The sequence below is a fragment of the Passer domesticus genome, chromosome 6 (assembly GCF_036417665.1).
Source record: "Passer domesticus isolate bPasDom1 chromosome 6, bPasDom1.hap1, whole genome shotgun sequence".
Lineage (NCBI taxonomy): Eukaryota > Metazoa > Chordata > Aves > Passeriformes > Passeridae > Passer > Passer domesticus.
The window spans coordinates 8,084,181-8,100,401 of record NC_087479.1 but is presented as its reverse complement, the minus strand read 5'-3'; the positions used below and the strand labels follow the sequence as shown (position 1 = coordinate 8,100,401).

General features: G+C 44.1%; 1 long non-coding RNA gene across 6 annotated transcripts in view; it reads right to left on the bottom strand.

Moving 5' to 3' along the window:
- The window catches only part of LOC135302551 (uncharacterized), a 139,529-nt gene that overhangs the window by 73,647 nt on the left and 49,661 nt on the right, over positions 1-16,221 (bottom strand). For 2 of the 6 annotated variants that reach the window (XR_010364135.1, XR_010364142.1), the window contains one exon: positions 520-916. The exons of the other annotated variants lie outside the window; for them this stretch is intronic. This is a non-coding gene — a long non-coding RNA (uncharacterized LOC135302551). Of the gene's footprint in view, positions 1-519; positions 917-16,221 lie in introns of those variants that run through there. 6 annotated transcript variants of the gene reach the window in all.

Here is a 16,221-nt window from a genome sequence, read left to right as displayed (position 1 = left end):
TATATATATATAGTTTATTAAACTTGCTCCTGTTCCTGATGTTTCAGAATTCAACCAAAAATAAGTGATGTAGTTACTACCTGAATCCTTAAGGTGAAAACCTGTTAATCTGTTGGACAGGAATTCTTAAAAAAATGCCTTCCTTGGGAAAAAAAAAAAAAAAAAAGAACATGAAATAGATCTACCATTAGTGATTTTCCCTCTGCTCTTCTTTGCTATTGCTTAAAAGAAATCATAATTACTGAACAATTGAAAAAGAACAATGGAAGGGTGATAAGTAAAAAAAAAAAAGTCCCCTAAGCATAGTCAAAATTCAAGGAAAGCTTGGAAAAGAACAATTCCTTTTCAGGTAAGTAAGTCCTCTTGAAGCCTTTTATTGGCCTTTTTAACAGGGGTGTGAAAACACTGAGCATTCCTCAATTCTCCAAAGGCTCGTCACCATTTCAGCAGGTATTCTCAAATTATTTGAATCTGCCTTTTAGATGGAATCACCACATGACAACAAACCTGGGTAGAAAATTTCATTTATTTATCTTCAAGATATGCTGTTCTAAACTTTCCAGCTAAGGAGGAGGATTTATGCCCTTTAAGAGCAGGTTTGCTTTGCCCCAACAAAATTAGCAACTTCCTGGATAAATTGTGGAATGCCAACAGTGCAAATGGGGATACAAAGTGATATTACATCCTCTGCGAAAAGAACCAGCATTAAATGTATCATCACTTTTTTCAGGTCAGAAAACCAATACTGTTTTGGCTAACAAAGACTCTCCAAATCTTCTTAGCTCATTCTTGTGCCAGCTTCCTGAATTAGGAGGAATTGGAGGGAATGTGGATAGCATTTCCAATCTCCACAGGGAGAGGTTTCCAGCCTCTCTTCTTAAAAGTGGCCAGAATACATTCAGCTTAAAGTTTAGTCCTGAAACAAAGGTAAAACTTTCTGTTACCTCTAACTGTAAATACAGGTGCATCTAGAAACTTTTTTTTCAAGATTATTGACTGTATTGTGTGGTTTCTCAGGGACCATATGCTTTGAACTTCTTTATGGAGTGATCAATATTAGGTGATCTTCTGCCCTAGAAAGTTGGAAAACTTAAGTTCTAATTAGAATTCAAATTCAAACCAGCACAATCTTTTAAGGTCTAATTGAATTTAAGCTGCCTCCTCACCCCAAAGGTTAGATCTTGCTCTCCTCCAATACAAAACTCTGTGTGAATCTGAAAATCCAGTGGATATTTCCCTGTATAGCACATTTAAGTGAGAACAGGAGAATTGCCACACTGGGGCAGAGCAAGCATCAATATCTTTTTCCCAGTAATGATCCTAAGGAGACATCCAGGAAAGAGCAAGGACAGGACAATCATTTCTGATACTTGTCTGAGTACTGTTCAGCTCCAGCTGTGCTCAGCCTGCTGAATTTCATGGTTCTTCTGTTTAGAAACTGTTCAGAGATCTCTCTTAAAACTGCTTGTACAGATTCACTTGAAACTATTTTTGCATCCATGTGCACATCCCCTGATGAGGAGCTCCAGGGATGAACCACCCATCTCTTCTGTGTCATTTGAACAGGACTCCCATTAACTGAATTAGCTCTCATTGCCCTCCAGTTCTTGTACTGATGTATGAACAGCAGTTCCCTATGGATGCTCTCTGCATCAGTCAATCTTGACAGCTTTTCCAGGCTGACAAATCCCAGCCACTACCCCAGACATTTATCAGCCCTATTGTTCTCTGAAGGTTCTTGAGATTGGCTGGAGCTGTGTTGGGAGGTTTAGGTGGAGATCAGGGAAAAATTCTTCCCCCAGAGGGTGCTGCCCAGGCTCCCCAGGGGATGGGCATGGCCCCAAGGCTGCCAGAGCTCCAGGAGTGTTTGACAGTGCTCTCAGGCACAGGGTGGGATTGTTGGGGTGTCTGTGCAGGGCCAGGAGTTGGACCCAATGATCATTGTGGGTCCCTTCCAGCTCCAGCTATTCCATGATTCTGTGATTTTAAGATGTGGGTCCAGAACTCCACACCACACTGAATGAGTAGACAATAAATTGATTTATAGAACAGTGTAATGAGCTTCTCTTTTCATCTCCATTCTCTTCCTTATGATTCCTAATATATGATTTGGGGCTTTTTGACTGCTGTTAAGCATTGAATTGACATTTCCACGGAAATATAAAGAATCCTGTTGATCATTGCATCTTTTATCCTGAGTAGTAGTGGCCAGTTTAAAGTGGCAGTGGTCAGCTTAAAGCTCCTTACTTTACAGTGAAACCCAGATCCTGTCTCCCAGTGTGCATCCATTTACAGGTAGGTCTGCTGAATTTCACCCTCTATTTTGTTTATCAATCCCTCATTCCTGACAAGCTTTTTCACATTCTTTCACTATCCATCAACAACTTTATTCCCCTGCCTCATCACCAGATGTTCTCACTGTTTCCTCTCCTCCCCTGACCACTTAGGAGTGCATTGAACAGCACAGGCTCCAGCTCAGGGCTCCACTGATGAACTTCCCTCACTGCAAGAACTGAGTTATTTGGTTACTTATCCATGCAAGGAACTTCTATCTCATGGATGCTGAGTTTCATTAAAAGCATTTTGTGGAGAATTTTGTGTACAGTCTTCCGGAATTCTCAAGTGGATTATATCTACCAGATCAGTCTATTCACTTGTTCATTGATCCTTCCAAAGAACACCAAGACATTTTTAAGGTAGGACTTCCCCTCACAGTGCCATGTTGACTATTCCTTGCCATGTTGACTCCTCCCAAATGAGTTGTATTTATGCATGTGTCCATTACATTTTACCAATTTGTCCATACAAACGCCTGCATTGCACTTCTGGAGTTCACTGAATCCTGGCTAAAGTCTTTTGAAAAACTGGTGTTACATTTGACCCTCCCAATGTTGGGAAAGACTAGGGAAGCTGGAAGCTATAAGGCTCACACAAGTGACCCGTGGAGCAGCTGTTCAGATAATATCTTGTCTTTACAGCACATAGAAATGGTCAGAGCTCAGCCAAACTGCTCAGTTCAGGCACAAGAGATCTTAATTGCCATGACTGCTTTTGCTCTCTACATGAAAATTCAAAACCAAACAACCAAAACCTTAAACTCACTGCTCTACCCAGATACTGCCAGTTTACACTCCAAATTATTTAGTTTTGTAAAAGCAGACAATGAGGACTTTGTTCAAGAAAAATGCAAGGAAGCCAACAAATAAACAAGACAAAGATAGACCCTGGGGATAAACATTTTAGCTTGGGACATTGGCAGTGTGGTCTCAGTTATCAAACCCAAGTGATCCTGGTGAACAGGGCAGGGAATCTTCCTGCAGCCACCACAGAGTGCACAGAGAGGGCAGGCACTGATCCCCCAACATCCTCCTGTCTTAATTTCTTACCCCAGGTGCTCAAAACAATGCTCTTGTATGATGTAGTTCCTTCTCAGAAATAAGGTTTCTTCTAGAGTTTTTCAAACCTCCTGCTCTCCCGTTCATTCCCCTCCTTGTGACTCCAGTTCCAACATCCACATGTTCTTTCCACATCTGCCAAATGTTTCCAGCAACCATATCTCCCTGCCTCACCTTGTCCATAACTTTACCCCTTTCACCTCAAACCTCAACTACCTCATCCATTTACTTTAGTCCTTCCCAATTAGTTCATCTCCTCAGGGTAGAGACTTCTTTCCCTTGGGCTCCCAGCATTTTAATGGCTGACTCTCAACATTAATTCTCTTTCTTTCATATGCAATAGTGATGAAGGGTCAGACTATACCCACTATTTTACACATGACACTTAATCAGAGAGAATCTAAGTTACTGAGGCTCACAGAGACAATCTGTCACAGCAGAAAACTGAGCCCACATCTCCCAGGTCCACAGGAAATGCTGTAATGACAGACCAGCCCTCCTCTCTCAGGTGGTGATCCTGCTGTGGAAGTGGTGGTGGCACGCAACAAAAATAAATTAATTGTTCTAAATACACATAGCTCTAAATACACATGGCCCTGGTCCATGTTCAGACTTCTGCAGTGCTCACATCACAGATCTATTTAAGCAGGTAAGGCAGAAAAAATGGAGTGGTTGCAGCCCCATCCTGAGATAAAGCACTATCAGTACTCTGCAGCTCAGCTAAAGGAAGGCATCCAAAGAAAATTCCATTTTCCAGCAGAGCAGGGCAGTGATTTTGTGTAAAAGGAGCCTCAGCAGTGGGTAAGCCCGGCAGCTCTGGCAGCACCAGCCTGTTTGTGCTAACAATGACAGCTGCACACAACTGGGAAAGTTTGTAACTTTGCGTGTTTCCAACCCATCTAGTTGCCCTTTTCAGGAGTGCTGTCCAACGGGAATGGCCCAAGGCCTTGTCTCACCCCCCCCAGAAACAGAAAGGCAGCTGGTATATCCCACTCTGTACCAACAGCCTGTAAAAATTTATGGTATCCAGCTGGCCAGGAACAGGAGGAGTTTCAAGAGCTAAAGCCACACTCAGGGACTGGTGCAGTTGCCAAGTGCCCACAGAATGAAGGGAAGATGGGTCTGAGCCTCAGGACTGCACTCCTGCTCACGGGTCCCATGCCTGCAGACCCCTTGTCGTGCAAGCATTCCCAGACAGATCAGGGAACAAAGTGTCAGACTTCCTTAGATTACTCACATGAACCAAACAAGTGGGATTTGGCCTGAATACAGGAATCAGTCAGTTATCCACTGCTAAAATATAGTGGATAATTGAAGATGAAAGGCAGCTGTAAACAAACAGCAGACCAGAATATTACACTATCCAATAGCACTAGGACTGAGCAGTGCATGGAAAAGTACATTCCTGTCCATCTGAAATGGCAGGATAAACTTTGATAAACAGGACATTATCAAATTATGGGTCAGATAAATTATCCTCAGCCACACAGATGAGAGGGAATGTGGTCACCCACAGAGGAGGTGATGCCAGGAACTGGCCCTTCTTGCCTGGACACAGTGGGAGAGCTGAAAGTCGGGGAGGAAGGGAAAGGTTGAGAGCTGTGAAGAGTAAGGTTTGCTTCCCCTGCTGCTGGGGAGAAGGAGAGGACAGAGGGCAGCTGCTGTTCCTTCTGGGAAAGGCCATCTCCTCCAAGCACCCCAACTTCTCCATCAAAGTAGTAGTGGAAGATATGGCTCTCCCAAGGTCTGGCATGCACCGAGCAGGAGTCGGGGCCAGGAGTTTGCCAGCTCCAAAATTGCTTTGCCTAGAACTACACCCATGGACCAATTCAATATTCAGACCAGATGTATGAGTCTGCCAAGGAACACATCCTGCCCTTGGTGTTTCTTCTCACCAACAGAACCAGAGGCAACACTAGATGCTGGGAATCCCCATCTCTCCATGTGTGTGAGCACAGGGTGTCTGAAATTTCTCTTGATATCCCATGATGACATCCCTGTGCTATCCCATGGCACAGAGCATCTGCTAAAATCCACCATCCTGCTACATGTGCACCACATCCCATCTGGGCAGCTCCAAAGACCAGCCCTGTCAGGTCCTGCCCAGGCCTGGCTGCAGCCCAGCTGACCCAAACAGGCAAAGAGAAGGGTCAGCCTCATTTACAGCAAATGACACAGCCACAGGGTGAGACTGAGCCTTGGCTCAAAGCCTTCAGTGTGATCATTCCTGCACCACCCCAAGAAGCTGGGAGAATCAAGTATCACCCCTTCCCTGATCACCACATGTTGCAGAGTGGGGGGAAATATGGCAGTCCTGTGGCCAGAACATCTTGCTTTTCCCTCATTCCAGCTCAACCCCCCTGGCTGGCACACTGTGAGAGAAATAAAACACCTAGAGTTTCTCCCTGACCTTCTTCACCATTTCCCTGCTCATCTCTGCACCATCACTCCTGCCTCTCATCTCTGGGGGAAGTGGGGAGCCAGAGGCTCCCATGCTGGGTGGGAACCTTGCACGTCCTCGTGCAGCTGTGCTATGGCTGGTCCAGTTCAGCACATACTGCGGGGATGATTCAGTCGCAGTAAACTCACCACAATCTGTGTCTCTTCCTTTTTTAAACACAATCATTCCATTTCCAAGAACAGACCAATAGCTTTTATAAGCCCTACAAATATTCACCTTTAAAAATATGCTCCTTCTTTCTGGAGAAATTACTTTTATGTCTATTTTTAAAGTACAAAGGAGTTGTGGTTCTCCATGCGGTTTTACAGTTTATGGTCCCACACATTTTGCAAACTGTAAAATACGGATGTTTCCCTAGTGGAAAAATTTCACTATAAAAAATTCATGGAGTTTCCTGTTTTCACATGGGGCTTCAGTATTTTCTCTTTAAAAAAAATATCACCCCTATGGAAGAATCTGGTAGAGCTTAATGGCAAAGGAGCAGCATGCTACAGATGTGGGAAGCGTCCAACAAAACGCAACGGGAAATTATAATCTCTGTTAGGAAAGTCATAGAGTAATTCAGAAGCCCCTATTACAGTTTCCATTTACTGATTTGTACCTTTCTTTAGGAGGTTATTTTTCATTACGGATTGACTGGGTTCAGCCTTGTTACATCTCGTGTTCCACTGAGGTAGAACAGGGTAAGAGCACAGAAGAGAGCCTGAGACCAGGAGTACTTTGGGACATACACCACAGGGACAGAGGGACCTGCAGCATCCTGGTGTGTGCAGCATGTGTGACAGTGACTGCACAGAGTGGGGCTGACAAGAGGGACCAGGAGAGCCGCTGGAAAAGGATCAGCAGGACACTAAGCATATGGAGGGCACTGGATTCACAGCACAGGTTGCACAGGCTTATGTAGAGGAACTGAAACATCACAGAACCACAGATTCATAGGATGGTTTGGGTTGGGACAGAGATTAAAGCTCATCTCATTCCAACCTCCTGCCATGGGCAGGGACACCTTCCATTACCCCAGGTTGCCCAAGCCCCATCCAACCTGGCCTTGGGCACTTCCACGGATCCAGGAGCAGCCACAGCTTCTCTGGACACCCTGGACCAGGGTCTCACCACCCTGACAGGGCATAATTTCTTCCCAATATCCCACCTAAGCTGGCCCTCCATCAGTTTGAAGCCTTATTTGATTCCCCCTTATCTGCCACTATCTTACCCCGTCCTCAGGAAACCTCCTCTTGTGAGGATCTGCTGGAGGAGCCTCTGAGGGGCAAAGGAAGAAAAATGTGCCACAGGAGAGTAATCAAGGAGGTCTTAAGGTCTCCTGAGATGTCTGGGAGGCTGATGCAAGCTTTGATACCACTCATTACTCAGGGCTTAAAGTGCTTAAAGGCAAACCCTCTCTCTCCTCCACTTCTCTTTTCTATCCTTCACACCTCACCTGCGTACAAGAGTGACAACGTGACTTGTGGCAGCAGCAGGATGTCACTGCATGGCCACCCTGTAAGGGAGCATTTTGTACAAGATGAGGACTGATCCAACAGCCCAGGGAAAGGAACTCTGCTACAGCCTGGGGTGAGAACTGGCTTCCTCCCTTCCTCCTGGAAAGCAAGATCCTAGATTACAGCAATGACAGCAGCAAGAATAATACCTTGCCTGTGTGTTCAAAGCCCTGCCTGGATTTTTTTGTGGCTGTACAAATGGGCCTGTTGACAAATATTAGTGCTCAACACAGCCTTTGCTTCCTATGTATCAGTAAATCACCACGGCTGCAGCAAAGCTATGAGTATTTGTCTTACGATACTTTATGTATAGTCATGATCTGAGCTCTCACAGCTGCCTTTTTCACTCTATTTATTGTGATTTCAGCAATGCAGGGATACCTGGACAAACTTACAGCTTTGTTTTATCACATACTCACCACATAATGTTGTCACATAATGCTTATCACGTAAGACTATTGGTATTTTCAGCGTAGCTCAGAGGGGAAGCTCCCCTGCGGGGTAACAAATCTTTTCTAGAACTTTTTGCACCTGGAATAATGTCTTGAAACCTCTACAAAACATTGTGATAAGAGTTATTTTGTCACAGAAAGAACAATTTTTTTGGCTTCTCATCTCTCATCCCAGATGAATTAGCCAAATCAGAAAATCCAGTGCTGTCAATGGAGATTGTGCGAGTTCAGTTCAAGACTCTCAATCTAGAATCTGTTGTTCAAATCTGCAGATAACATGAGGCTGCCTGCAGTGCCTTAAGACACCTAGAAGTCACTCTGGAATATCCTTCACTACACAAAAGCCCTGGAAACGTAGGTAATGGGACACAGACATCAAGAAATGTACTACAGTCACACTGCCAGGCAGTGTAGAACCTATAATTGAAAATTTCTCTATTAGTTTTAAAATTTCTTTAAGTATTCTATACATTCCCTCTGCAATTCTCTGTTTTTCCACACTGGTCCAAAGGCTGACCACGGCTGGAGACAGGGATTTCTCTGTAGGTTCTTCAGTATATAAACAGGCTGAGCAGGACTATGGTGCATGAACTTTTCACAGATTTCTCCACACCCAAAGCCTCTATGAGCTTTTCTCTTTGGGCTGGGAAACAGCACAGCTTCACATCCCAGAATTCAAACTCAATTCACTTCCTATTCCCCCTCTATATTCCTCTCTTTTTTTTCTCTTCTCTCTCTCTCTCTCTTTTTTTTTTTAGCTGAATGGCCATAAACTTCACCAGCAGATTCCATACGGGTTATGTTACACCACCACCTGACTCCAAATCAATTACAGTCCAAAGGGATAGAGTTGCAGAGAGTCTGTGAAGCCCAGCCCTGGGGTTTCCATAAGGGACAGAGAAACTACAGTGCTAAGAACAGAGCCTGGAGATCCAGCTGAAAGAACTGAGTGATTTCACGATGAAAGCATGGACTGGGAAGCAGGAGAGCCAGGTCTGTGTGCCCTGCTGCTGGCTGCCTGCATGAGATCAACCTCTTTATTTCATATCTTAGTATATGGCTCCTTGCACCTCATTTCTGGGGTTTCTCTGTGCTATCATAACCCAAATATTTCATTATAAAGATGCAGAATGTTTTCTGGAAGACAAAGGCACTGTGAGGGTCTGAGATTCTGTTTCAACACAACACCAGAGATTTCCACTGCAATTCTAAGAAATATGAGCACACTGATCAGTAAGAACTACCAGAATAACTCATATTCTTCTCTGACATCCATCATTAGAGGGAAATCACAGAAAGATGAGGATAGAAGGGACTTAATTCACCATGTTCTGCTTCCTGCTGTTACAAACAACCGTGTCACATAATCCTTTCCATAAGTCACACCTGACAAACAAACAGGTGTATTTTACAAGGCAGCAAGAAGGGCTTGTGAAGGGTACAGCCACACAGATGAGATTATGCAGGGTTTGGATGCCACACATCTCATGAGTGAGGCCCTCTGCCATCAGCACCAGTTGTGCTCCACACCAGAAACAACACAGAGCTCAGAGGGCACCTGGCCTAGTGCTTATACACAGAAAAGGCTGAGCACAAGGATTGCTCATCTCTCCTTCTTCATGCCTTCTCAAGAGAAACTGGAAAAGGGATAGAAAACACAGTATTTCTTACAACCCTGGGACACACAATGCTCAGCACAGCATTGTGCAGCACCATGTTGAAATAGCAAAGATCATTTGCTCTCTGCCAGTCTCAGAAGCAGCTGTAACATTCCTAAAGTTCAGCTCCTTTATCTTAAGGTTGAACTCACCAAATCCAGAAAAATCTCTGAGACTCACAGCTCTTTATCCTTCATTTATCTCACTGAATGGAGAAAAAGAGCAATTACTAGGCACTGTGGCAAGAAAGAAATGGATACAGGGCCTGGTGAAATGTGCTGCATCTCTACATGTCCCAGTGAGGCACAGCCTGAAGTCTTGGCTCAGTTTTTAATTCAGCACAGCTTGGAAGGGCATTAAAGAAGGGAAAATGAGAGAAAAGTGAAGATTTCTGGATAAACCAGCAGAAGATGCTGTTGTTAAGCACCTGTTCGATAAGTTACATAAAGAAACATGACATATCACCCAAAAGCACAAAGCCAAATTTCTCTCTGGCATAACTCTACTAAATCAATCAAATTACACAAGGAATGACCTTAGTTCAACACACCTCTGCCTAGCAGCCACTCAGGGTTTGCCCTTCCCAGTTTTAGCACTGTTTCTCCAAAAGAATTGCGATGGAGACCAGGGAGTTCACCGGAAAGTCAGCCTTTGTAGATTTGGAGCTATGGGGAGGGGAAAGGAGGGGGTTACAGCTCCTCTCCTGCCAAACCTGCCCTGGAGTTCCCTGCTGCAGGAATTCCGAGCTCAGCACATACATTAGCGCCGTTCAGGGCATTCAAACCAACATAAGCATAGAAAGGGAAAAAATCTTCTCTCGCCAGCTTTTGATACAACCTGGAAAACAAACAGCTTGGAAGAGTTCCTTTTTCCTCAGCAGTGAAAATCGTGGTAAAGCACCATCTTGATAGTTCCCAAAGAGATTCATTTACAAAGATCAGTATAGGGGAGGCTTGTTTGGTCTCCCGAGATGTATCTCATCCTCTGACAATTCACTGAGACCTTTGCTGTATCTCGCTATATGTGTATAATTATCTGCTCTGATACCTGAGCTCCTATGCAATAGTCTTACTCCAAGTAATCCAAACTATCCCCAAGGCATGGCACACACAGAATGGTCAGGGGAGAGAGGGGAGGAGGGGCAGCGGACTTCCCTCGTTTGCCGCTGGAAATCGGCATTTTAGGGCCTTGTAGTCATTTCCTTGCTAGTGTGAGGAAACTTTTTGTACATTTATATAAAATAGGAGGCCAGAAGTGCACACCCCCATCTTACTTCCTAATATATTATGTTCTCCCCTGCCGAGTCCTGGGACTTAGTCTGGATTTGGTAACTGAAGTAATATAAATGTTAGCTAAGAAGTATTCCAGCAATATGGTTCCAATTTAAGCTTGTTTTGAAGTCTAAAGAACTAATATGTCTCAGAGATTCTTCACTGGATGTTTAGCTCTAATGTAATTTGTGCAGGAGTGCACACTGCTCTCTAGAAACCCTTCTGCAATGCTCCAGAAAACAGGTTCCTTCCCAAGCAGGATGGAATCATAGAATCCCAGAATGGTTTGGCTTGGAGGAGACCTTAAGGATGATTGAGTTCCAAATGCTCTGCCATGGGCAGGGCAACATTCACCGGACCAGGTTGCTCAGAGCCCTGAGTCCTTGAGGTTGCAGAGCAACCACGAGCCCCAGCCCTGGCTGATGCTTGCTGGCCTCTTGTGAATTTTGAGGGTTTGTTTAGAGAATGTTGTCCTATTTGCCAGGATAAATGAAGGCTGCATGTAGCCACTGGTTTCACTCCCCTTTTCCTCTTGTTTCTCAGAGGCAAAACAAGCCACCTCTGAAGGAAGCCATGCTCTGCAAGCTGTTTGCACTTTACTTCAATAACATGCTTCTTGCAACGCTGCCTTTATTTGTGTAGACATGCATTCTCAAGGTTTGCCTGCCCCCTTTTCCTCCCTCACACCCCTACGGAGCCCCTGCCTGAATCCAAGTAATGAGCTAACCCATGGAACTCATTGCCCTTTATCTTGCTGGGGAACGTGCACCTTTTGAACTGCCATCTGCAGATTGTGTTGATGCACTGACTTGTTAACTGTGCCATACTGTGAAGGAAATGGCATGATTTAGATCAAGTGCTCTGGACGGCTGTTCATAAGAAACACTTGAGCCAAGCTGTTACTGCTCAGGATGTGCCCTGGGGAGAGGGGTTTCGTTTCGGGTCATGCTCTTGCCTTGTATGAGGGCAGGCGCAAAGTACTGAAATCACAGTCCTTCCCTGAAGCTGAGGGGAGGGGGGAGGAGAAACATTATGAAACCATAGAAGCGAAGCTGCCAAATTAACTTCTCACCCTTTCAATCACACTCCAGAGGATAAAAGCCTAACATTTCTGCCTCAGAAACAGGCTCAGTTTACACCAAACAAGTTATTTCTCTAATTTATCAGACTTGCCAGCTATCATTCTAATTATTGGAAACCTCAGACTTTTTATGAAGTCAGATGTACAGTGTTATTTGCATGGTTGTAATGTATCACCAGATAAATAGGTCTTGGGGAAAGCAAGGCATTTTAGAAAGAGATCTGCAGGTTTCCTTGCAGAGTTAGGGATTTAAGAACACTATCACTGTGACAAAAATGTGGTTCTGGATTTAATTTTCTTGAAAAAAAAAAAGCTACTTCCAACATAAAGTAACATAGCTCAACATGAGAGGGAGGAGACTATGACAGAAAGCTCATCAAAAGACTCCCGTTGACTTTCACTGGCTTTGGATCAACCCTTAATTCTTTATCTTCCTTTGCCTAGTAGCACAATCATGGAAACAAGCTAACACCCAGCAGCCAGGCCAGGCGGAGGAGGAGGAGGCAGCAAGAGCCATCGGGACCGGCTGCTCGCCCAGCCATTCCCAACACAAACACTGATTTGTCCTCTCTATGTAAATGGATGATTAGAGTCATTCTCTAAGACAAATTTACTTTTCTGCACACTCTAAATCTGTTTAGTCACTTTAAAGGTGTCAATTATTGGAGCATGCTAAGACTATGAATTTCTTAGTAATAGCTTTAATAACATTTTGAAATGAAAAGCAGATACCTTGAAGTTGGCTTACTTTGAAAAGACATATGAGTAGATCTGGTTTTAATTTATGTCCTATTCTACATCTGGAATCCCTTATAATTAAAACTAAAAGCTGGACTACTACTTCCACCTGTCAAATGATGAAAAGATGAATGCACTAATAGCTTACTAAATAGCCCAACACGATCGAGTTTACTTTCCCGTTCTATACAGTAAAAAAGGATTTTGGACAGGAGGCTAAAGGTCTTTGGTCATTACTAATAACACACTTTCAGTATTAACCTACATACCCCACTACCAGCACCACCACCGGTGCCTTTTAGCACCAAGATCTCTAAACTGCACTTTGCATTTTGATCACTTGTGTGTATTCAGCTCTGCTGCTGCAGCGTCTCAAACTTTCTCAATCCACAGGTGGATTTTCTTCCCTATAACTATTTTCAGCCACTCCACATTTTTTTCTCTTCTCATCTTATTCTCTCGTTAACTACTTTAATCCATCAAGTTTTCCATCTGTATTTCTGAAGCACTCGTATCCGAAATTACAGCTTACTCACTGATCTAAGCAGTTCAGGGCATGTGGCAACTTGGACTCTATTTTTGCATCTTCTGGTCCTGTTCCTTTATGATCCCATCACCTCCTGTTCCTGTTGATCCACCTGCCTCATCTTACTACACTGGCCGATTCATAACAATTTCCCTGAATGGATATGCACAGAACCAAATAAATCTGGACCCTCAAAAGGCAAGTAGGGTAAGTAGGGCCTTGAAGTACTATAAATAAAGTGACAGCTGTTGGATTAATGGTTAAAACACAACAAAAATACTCTCCTACAGAATTAACGACCACTTTTTCCCTAATGTGTTGATACAACACTCATGGGGTGTAAATGGGTCTTTATAGATGCACAGTTGGATTATGAATCTTATAGCGGAATCCAAGAGATTCCAGCTCTTCAGTGAGAGCACACAACCTCTGGAGCCAGGCTGGAAGAGCTGGGGGTGTTCACCTGCAGGAGGGAAGGCTCCAGGGAGAGCTCAGAGCCCCTTGCAGGGTCTAAAAGAACTCCAAGAGAACTGGAGAGGGACTTTGGACAATGGATGTGACAGGACACAGGGACTGGTTTCCCACTGCCAGAGGGCAGGGTTAGATGGGATATTGGGAAGGAATTTTTCCCTGTGAGGGTGGGGAGGCCCTGGCCCAGGGTGCCCAGAGAAGCTGTGATCCCTGGAAGTGTCCAAGGTCAGGTTGGATGGGGCTTGGAGCAGCCTGAGCTAGTGGAAGGCATCCCTGGCCATGGCAGGGGTTTGGAATGAGATGAACTTTAATGTCCCTTCCTACTCAAACCCTTCTGGGATTCCATGGTATGGCATTGCAAAGGGATTCACCCCTCTGGTGTGTTTTGGGTGTGGGGTTTCTTTTTTCAACATCTTTAAAGATAATTGGGCAAACCTATGCTGGAAAGAATGGCTCTGAAGGGCCAGAAGAATTCCAGAATGGTTAGGGCTGGAAGGGGTTTAAAGATCATCTAGTTCCAACTTTCCACTACCCCAGGGTGCTCCAAGCCCTTTCCAACCTGTCCTGGAACACTTCCAGGGATCCAGGGACAGTCACAGTTTCTCTGGGCACCCTGTGCCAGGGCCTCCCCACCCTCACAGCCAGGAATTCTTTCCCAATATCCCATCTGACCCTTCCCTTTGCAGTGGAAAGCCATTCCCTCTTGTCCTGTCCTTCCATTCCTTGTTCCAAGACCCTCTCCAGCTCTCTTGTACATATACATTCTTTTAAAAACAAAAGAGTAGCAAAGGAGTTCACTTCAAAAGGAAAACTTTTGTTCTGTCCTTGCAGAATCCTTGCAGCAGCCAGCCAGCTGTGTGGGCTGTCTCTGAAGATTAATTGTCTCATCGCCTGCTCTGGTTTCCTCTGTTCATAGAAATATGAAAATATCCGATCTGGAAAACAGGATTTTACTCTGCTTGCTAAACAGCTTGAAATATTCCAAAATGTGAGGGTGTCTGGCCTAGATAAAGCAGTCTAATTAACACTCTTGTTGGTACCCTCACAGCTATTGCTATTTCCAGTGAACAAACCCCCCTCCAGTAGTTCTTACAGTTCTGAATATTGAGGTATAATTATCTTTATATTACTGCATTCCTCAAATGAAAATAAAAGTCTTGTCTCCTGAGTTGCTAGAGAGCTGCCCAGAAGCCTCCTCGGCATAAAAATGCCAAGAGACATGGATATTCCAGCAAAATGCTCAAACTCAGGCAGGGAGCTATGGAAAAAGCTGTCCCAAATATTACAAATGCGCAGCACTCGGCCTCTTACGTCAATGCAAAGAGTAATGTTTCGACTGCCCCAGCAAGTAGGAAATGATGCAGGTATTAAACATTATTACGAGAACAGAGACACATTAGTTTCTGCTTATGCAGTAGGACTGTGAATGGAGCTTTTTGTTGGGGAGGATTTTCATGGGGAAAGTTAATACACTTTGTCCAGACCATGAGATGGTACAAATCAGTGTAGTTCCATCTAAATCAGTGGATCAGTGTTGATTTACAGCAGCTGAGGATCAACCCCCTGGTTTTTTGGCCTGCTGAGGATTGTATAACATATACTGCCCAGAAACACTGATGACAAATTTGAAACTGTGTAGGGATACGCTGAACCAAAAACCTGATTCAAACCCAAACTGGCTACTCTCCTTTTAAATCACTGAGAGCTGCTGTCTTAAACATTACTGTCAAAGGAGCATTTTTAAACATGGATCAAAATCTGGTGGCTGCACCCTCCGGTCGGTGCCACGCATGCTGCATTCCATCCAAACTCCAACCCGCTAGTGCCGATTCATAAATGATGTGTTGGTTTAATCTATTTTTCACAGGGGGTGTTTCAGAGCTGGAAAATTAGAAACAGGTAGAAGGGACTATTATTACTGTCTCATAGTGTGCTCTTGTACATGAGGATTGGATTAAGATAACATCTGGTCTATATTTCTTGAACTATTTCCCTTTTATCACAAGAAAATCGGCAACCCATCTCACAACTGCTCCTAATTTAGATCTAAATATCACTGATGAAACATTGTACAACATGCTGTTATCTATTAAAATGATTTCCCTGAAGGAACAGTGGATACTTTTATATTTTCCAGTGAAGCCAACCATATTCCTCCTTAACACTAACAGTTACCTTATAATCATATACACAAATAGTAAAAGCAAAATCACTTTGGAAAAAGCAAATGAATGCCTACCAAACCTTCAGCTGGTGTAAGTTACAACACTTTCAGTGATTTCAGGTCAATTGACACCATTCTCCTTGTGGTACTGGTTTTAGTTCATGGTCTGAAGAACTGCAAGGTGCTGAGCATCTTCTACATTCATTGCTTTTAAAAGGAACTGGTTAAATTATATAAGCATTGAATAATGGAATTGTTTGGGCTGGACAGAACCTTAAAAATCATCCAGTTCCAACCCCATACCACGGGTAGGGATGCCACTCACTAGATCAGGTTGCCCCATCCAACCTGGCCTTGAACACCTCCAGGGTTGGGGCATCCACAACCAAAGCTAAATCCAGACTCAAATACATAATTCAGCAAAGTTTTTACGGATGTGATTTTACACACAATGAACAGTCTGAGTTTTTCCTCGGGAAGCAGAAAGGCAGAGCACAGCACCCTG